This window comes from Sturnira hondurensis, unplaced genomic scaffold (genome assembly GCF_014824575.4).
Source record: "Sturnira hondurensis isolate 20B ecotype Veracruz unplaced genomic scaffold, ASM1482457v3 Scaffold0003090, whole genome shotgun sequence".
NCBI classification, from domain to species: domain Eukaryota; kingdom Metazoa; phylum Chordata; class Mammalia; order Chiroptera; family Phyllostomidae; genus Sturnira; species Sturnira hondurensis.
The window spans coordinates 9,067,400-9,074,568 of NW_028075721.1; the positions used below are offsets into that span (position 1 = coordinate 9,067,400).

Genomic DNA, 7,169 nt, shown 5'->3' on the forward strand with positions numbered 1-7,169 from the left:
GCAGGAAAAACAAACTTCGGTCCCGGGAGGACGGTTGCTGCCTTGTCTCTGGAGCACGTGGTTATCGGAAGGACGAGGCATTCTTCCCGCCCCTCACTTCTCACCGCTCAAGGCTGAACACACGGCACGGACACTGACAATACACGATGCACTGGGGGTTTTAATGATGTTTCTCACATTAGAAAATGTTTCGGATTTTTTCCTAAGACAGAATTATACAGGAAAACTCTTCCCCCGCCATGTTTACTACCCCAGACCCATTTTATTATGAAAAATTTCACACACAAGGCAAAACTGAGTTTTGTAGTGAGCACCTACATACCCACCACCTGGATTTTGCCATTAACATTATGGCAATAAGATATTGTTATTATTACATATTACAGTAATACTTGTTTTATCACATATCTATCCATCTCTATCCATCATCAATCCATCCACTTTTTTGATGCATTTCAAAGTAAATTGCAGACATCAGTATACTTTCCTCCAAATAATTCAGCATACATATTACTAACCGAACTTCAATATACTTTTTGAAGATTTTATTTACTTTGTTAGAGAAAGGAGAAGGGAGGGGGAAAGAGAGGGAGAGAAATAAACATGGATCGGTTGCCTCTCCTATGTGCCCCAACCAGAAACGAAACCTGCAACCCAGGGCCATGCCCCGACTGGGAATGGACAGAAACTTTTCACTCCGCGGGACAACCCCAACCAACTGGGCCACACCGGTCTGGGCTCAATACATTTTTTAGAAGTTAGATTTACATATGAGGGGAACCCCCCCAAACCAGGAATTTAGTAAAAACTATGTATCTATTCTTACATGTTTAAACTTCTGTCACCTTTAAAAGTACCATTCGATGCAATACACCTATGGAGATGTTTTTTCCACTGCTGAAAAGTCTGTGAACTTGCCAAATCTGATGCTTTTCAGTCCTTCTGCTGTATTTTTGTTTCACCTCTCCCACATTGGCAAAATGTTTCCCTTTGAGGACATTTTTCATCCAGGGAAACAAAAAGTGTCTCAGGGTGAGACTGGGAAAATAGGGAGGGTGTACAGTGATACAGATGGGTCCCTACAGCACTCGCCTAATGGAGGAATCTCGTACTCCAAGGGGCCTGTCCTCCAGAAGGTAATTCTGGGGGTTTGGGGGGAAAGGGTCCTTCTCATATAATGAAACGCTCAAGTGTTACATATGTTATGTGCAGGATTTTGTCAAATTCATACACCTCTGTAACTCAAACATTATCGAGACAGAAAACCTTACCCAGAAATATGTTTGCTTTTAAAATACAGAGTAAGACAGTCTAAAGACCATAGTTTTCTTACTGAAGTTTGTGTTCAAATGGGAAAAACTTGGAAGTCAATAAGATTATTTGGTAGTATAATAATTAGATAAGGAAAGTGTATTATATACCAAGAATACACTCACCAGTTGAAATAAAAACCACCTAAAAGCATTTTAACAAGGGTATTTTCACCTCTAGACTCTAAAACATCTGGTTTTGGGGGGAAGGGGGGGCTATGGAATATTTGGTTGGAACTTTATTTTTCTTCCCAAAAGGAAAGGCAGCTCTGGTATTTTTACATGTCATCCAGGTGTCCAAAATTATCTACCTGCAGTGAGACTGGCCACGTGAAGCTTAAGTCACACAAGGTAGCATTATCTCCTGAATCGTAACCTTTCAGTTAGTTGTGTGGGAGAAGCACGGGATGATTCTGATACTCGTTGTATGCACTGAGGGTGGTGGAAGAAAGTGCACATTGGAGGGGAAAACAGATCATTTTTCCGGCTGAACTATTAGGGAAGGAGTATCTGGAAAAGCTTCCTCTAAAATGTTGAGAGCTTTCTAACCCTGCGGCAGCGGAGTCCATGGTTAGGAGAGGCTTGGGGCAAATTAATTACAGAATACAGCCAGATCCAAAACAGTGCAAAGGAAAAAGGAAAAAGGGGGGGGGATTCTTTCAGCATTTGAAAAAAATGTATTCAAAAATAAAATTTAGGGCTGGGATGGAGTGAAGAATTTCCAGACGCAAATAATAGTTAAAAGACACACACACACACACACACACACACACAAGAGAAGTAAATAATCTCTGCCTGGGCTCAAAGACTGAAAATTTGCGTTGGACCCAAACAGGAAAGACTATGGAAGAACTGAGGTAAGCGTTAATGATGGCTTCAGTACAAAGGAGAAAACCAAGCGCAGTACCCCGTACTATTTGGGATTTTCGCCCCGGGAGACAGAATAATAGGAAATCATGCAGATGTGTCATCTAAACACATGATTCGTGAATCTGAAGGATATGAATTTTTCTATTGTAGAAAACTCTTTACTGTTAAGAGAAGTGAATAAAATGTATCAATAGCACGGAATATCGACACTTCCCTTAACGAGATCTACTTAAAATGGTGTCTGAAAGCACTCTATGACACACTCAGTTACATCCCCAGAACTTAAAAGCTATTCAATGACTACTTTAAGTGAATTTATTATAAAATCTGTAAAAATAGTGTTTCCAAAATATTTATCACTTTGAGAAACTGAGACAACATCCTTCAATAAATATGAATCCAATGCTTATATGTCAGACACTGAGCAAAGGTGCAAAAAGGTCCCTGCCTGTAAATGGAGATGGAATGAGACTCGACGTGCTGTGGGGAACACACCATACATACAATTAGCCCTAGCTGGTGTAGCTCACTGGATTGAGTGCGGGCCTGGGAACCAAAGGATTGTGGATTCGATTCCTAGTCAGGGCACATGCCTGGGTTGCAGACCAGTTCCAAGTGGGGGGCGATTGAGAGGTAACCATACACTCTCCCTCTCTCTAAAAATAAATAAATAAAATGTTTTAAAAAAGCAAACAAACCATGCCATACAATTATATAATGCTGATGGTCTATTATATAACAGAATTGTACTCCTGAAATCTATACAATTTTATTAACCGGTCACCCCAATAAATTCAATAAATTTAAAAAAAAAGAAAAATTGGTCCCCCATGCTCTTGGCAAACAGATGGACAGCAATAGACAAGACACCGGGGGCCCCACGCATCATGTCACACACGCCAGACAAGCCTATGGACGCAGTGCTGTCCACCCCCTTGGGGGAGGCCTCTCACTCCACCATTCTTCCAGTAAAAAGGAACCTAGTAACATCAAGTGTTTCTGTACAAGCAAGTTTTCAGGTAACCATATCTCAGCATTAACAAAGGGGTATGGAGGATTTATATTTTCATTGCAACACACTCGTGTCTTAAATTATAAGCCAAAATATTGTTGGTACAAATACCCTGACCGCAGTGAAAGGTTAACCAGAAGCCCATGAATTAAGCTGATAAAGAAGCTAATAGTAACTCCTAAGAGGAACAAAACAAACTAAAACCATGAGAGGAAGCACAGTGGAAAATCGGCACCCTTCCTGGTGACTACAGGACCCAGCCCTGCACTGGGCCCAGGGTCTCAGGACAGACTTCCGGGGAGAAGGCTGTCAGACAACAGTGAACTCTGACGTGCTAGTTTTGGTTGATGAATACCATGTTTTAGTAATCCTTAATAATTCACTTGGCAGGTTGTGAATCAGTAGCCCTTGGGCATAGGTAAGTATGAATAACTATGAAGCAATAAGAATGAAGAAAAGGAGCTGCACTTCCCACAAGGTGAGGCAGGGCAGGAGTGTGACGCTGGGGATCACTGTGGGGATCAGTGCGCTAAGGGAGAAGCAGAGCAGAGGAAATGCAATTCTTCCCAAGGCAAAAGGGGTGGACGGCTCACACTGAAACATGAAACTCTGAGGTCATAAAAAACTGGCCAAGTAAGATGTTTCAACCTTCTATTTGATGTGTAGAGGACCCATAAAATTATGCCTGGAAGCCATAAGTTCAAGCAACAGGAAAGATACCAGCAGGGTTCATTCCTTAAGGAACTTAAGGAATGCATCAATTCTTTGCTATCTCAAAATGCATTCTTAGTTTTTAAAAGCTTAGAAAGAAAGGGGCATATTCTCTAAGAGCCGCCATTATTCATAAGGTTAACTTTACCTCATTTAGCCTTGTATATATCACACACAGTTATGTACAGTTAAATAGGTTTTTTAAAAAAACACATTTAACCAGTGAACATTCCCTTTTAGAATGCACACTGAGAGTAAAATAACAAATATGTACTTTTTCCTAATCAGGAAGATTGGCAAGAAAACTACTGCAAAAGCTGACTTATTGAACAGATAAACCAAAGGGAAAATACTCTTTCTTTTACACTCTTAAAAGTTGTTAAGTCTCCTAAAGGCTGTGGCCCAAGTTTGGCTTTACTACTTCCTGAGTATTCTGTTTTCGATTTCCTAATTTGCATACCAGGGAAAAAGAACTATCCAAATTCAATAGTAAATGCCTTGAAAATGTCAAATATTTGAAAGAAGCTAAACTGGTAGTTTACTACCCGCAAGTAACTCTTGTGAAAGAGAGGACTGGTTCCGCTGTGGCTCTCACACCCTCCTTTACAAGGGTCCCACCACACAACAGAAAATCTGATTTAGACTAGTGTAATAGTGATTGCCATCCTCAAGAATTCCTAACAATTTCTCAAACTACATAATTGTTAGAGTACTGAAGGGAGAGCTGTATTTTAAAGGATGCAAAGTGACATCTCAGTTCATGATAACAAATTACTTCATTATTAGGGAATGTACAGGCAATTCTCAATTCTAAACTGAGCTCATGAGTTGAAATAAGCTGTTGTAAATGCACTTCAGGAACACAAAATGATTTTTTTTATTCTCTTGCCAAAACATACTTCAGAGTTCTTGTTTCCCCCTATTCATTATAGAATAGGGGAAATGTTTTTATTTCCTCTTGATTCTTAGCTAATTTACGAAGGGAACATTTTGCTGACAAAGCAGAAAAAAGTCTACATAGCATATGCTGGCACACTTCCTATAATCAATAATTTAAAAATAATCATGGAGTACAGAAATAATGAAGGGTTTGGGAAAACAGAAAAAGCAGGTCACAGACATTAAGCGGTAGGTCAGGACAACATAAATCCTGGGAAATCAGAAAGCTCACAAAATCCCCACAGTGATTTTTTTAAAAGACCCACGAAATATAAAATTAGAAAAACAGGAAATACAAGTCAGCTTTTTGTTTAAAAAAAAAAACAACACCAAACTTCAAACATCATAAATTACCTAATATTTGGAAAACCAGCTCTAATACATGCCACTACCCAAACATCGGAAAAATGTCATACCTAGACACAAGCATCTTTATAACTTCACAGAGGGTGCTACAAAACAAGATGTCATCCCAGGAAGTGTCAACTTCACAAATGGTGAAAAACCATGTGGAGGAGGAATTCAAAGGCAATCGCTACTCTGTAGTGTGGAACTGCTACAGGAAGGCATAATTCATGGAGAAAAAAGGAGGTCTTGTGTACAAAATCACAGCTGAGGGCGGAAGAAAGATATTCAGTACCTGTAGACAAAGGCCATATACATACACGGGAGAGGTGGTTTATATTACTGAGATGAAATTACTTGGGAGGAAAATTTCAGTTGTCAGGGAAAAACTTCCCGAAGGAAACCATTATATTATAGTGCTACCCCCTGCCAGCCCGTCAGAATTGCCAATTAAAACTCAGAGAGCAAAAACTGGAAATCTCTCCACCCCAACCGAGGCAGGGGTTGATACCCAGGGGTTTGGAGCATAAAGTGACCTAAACAGCTGTGAGCCTTGAGGCTTTCAGTCTAACACAGCCCCCAGCACTCCAAACGCGGCCGACAACCACTGTTAACACCATCGACATACTATTTTACGTTTTAGATTAAGTGCCTTCACTTTTACTCCCTAACAGCCGTTTGGTGGTAGAATCACATACTTCCCTTTCACACGGCTTGTAATTTGGAGAGTACTTTCCACACGGCGCTTTTACAGGAGAGACCTACGTTGGTTAAGTCACTTGTCTAAGGACGAGTAGATGATGGTGGGTGAGGTGCTGGGACGACCGCCGGACTCTACTCCGTCAGTAACAAGACACTTGCAGCCCTTAAAAGTTCAAAGTACAACGCTCGAAGATCAACCTCACTCAGAAAGCAAGAACTGCAGTCTCAGTGGACCATCCCTGCCTTGAATTCCCTCCCCAAAGACAGAGAAACTGAGGCAGTCGGTAAGGGCAAAAGCCTGATCTAGAGTCACGCAGGGAGTGTTGCTGGGATGGACTTCCTCCACCCCACCTGCACCAAGCCCAGAAACAGCTGAATTCTGTGTTTAACACACTGGGTTGGTCTCCAGAGAGAACGGTCTTGCCAGTCCTGCTACCCTCTTACCATTCCTCACCGGGAATTTCCTACGGATGGAGGTCTCTTCCTCCCAGAATCGCCCCGCAATCCCCTCTCCTCAAGGCCCTTCACCGTTTTTTCACATCGGGCCTCCGGAGTCCCGGAATCCGCTGGCTCTAGCTCCCAACTCTTATCTCCTCTCTCCAAGGAATCTCTTTACCCCGAGGCATTTTCATGTCTCCCGGGGAAATGTCGGCTTCCCACCCGGGACACCTGGATCTCAAACTCCACAAAAGGAAACGCTCCCAAAGCATCCTCCCATCTACCTCTTCCCCCCTGGACACCGCCGAGAGCTTTCCTAAATATCAGGACCCTCCCGAGAGCTACCTGCCTCTCACCTGGGCCGCTTTAGCTGCGGCCTTCTCAGAAGGGCAACCCCCGAGAATCTCCCGTCAAAACCCCCCTAAAGCGAGAACCCCTCTTACAGGAACATCTTCAGGCGCCTTCAGCGAGGGCCTCCGTGGAGAACCTTAGGCTGTTCCCCAGGCTCTTCCGAACGCTACCCATCCCGGAGCCTCCCCGGACACCAGTCAGGTTCCCCGCCGCAAGCTCAGGGGACTGTCCCCTCCCTTACCGACGTCCCCTGCCCTCGGACTTCCCCCCCCACCCCGTTCCCAGGGGCTTCCCGGAGCACGGCGGCTGGGTTGCGGCACTGACTTTCTCCAGCTCCAGGATCCACTCGAGAGGGGGAGGCAGCTGGCGCTTCGACTCCTTTGTGACAGGTCCGAGAGAGCGGTAAAGATGGACGCGAGGCCACGGCGCTGCCATTACGCGCAGGGCCCACCCCCGCTTCGTACTGCCCCGGCCCTCGACAGTCCCCTAGG

The 7,169-nt window shown here is 43.4% G+C and overlaps 1 protein-coding gene across 2 annotated transcripts in view; it reads right to left on the bottom strand.

Annotated features, from left to right (window-relative positions):
* RSPRY1 (ring finger and SPRY domain containing 1) overlaps positions 1–7,157 on the bottom strand; it is a 42,748-nt gene extending 35,591 nt beyond the window's left edge. The window contains exon 1 of one of the 2 annotated variants that reach the window (XM_037041651.1): positions 7,003–7,157. The gene's annotated coding sequence lies outside the window, so the exon portion shown is untranslated. Of the gene's footprint in view, positions 1–6,919 lie in introns of both variants that reach the window. The other variant, XM_037041652.1, reaches the window with a different exon arrangement.
* Between the last annotated feature and the right edge of the window lie 12 nt (positions 7,158–7,169).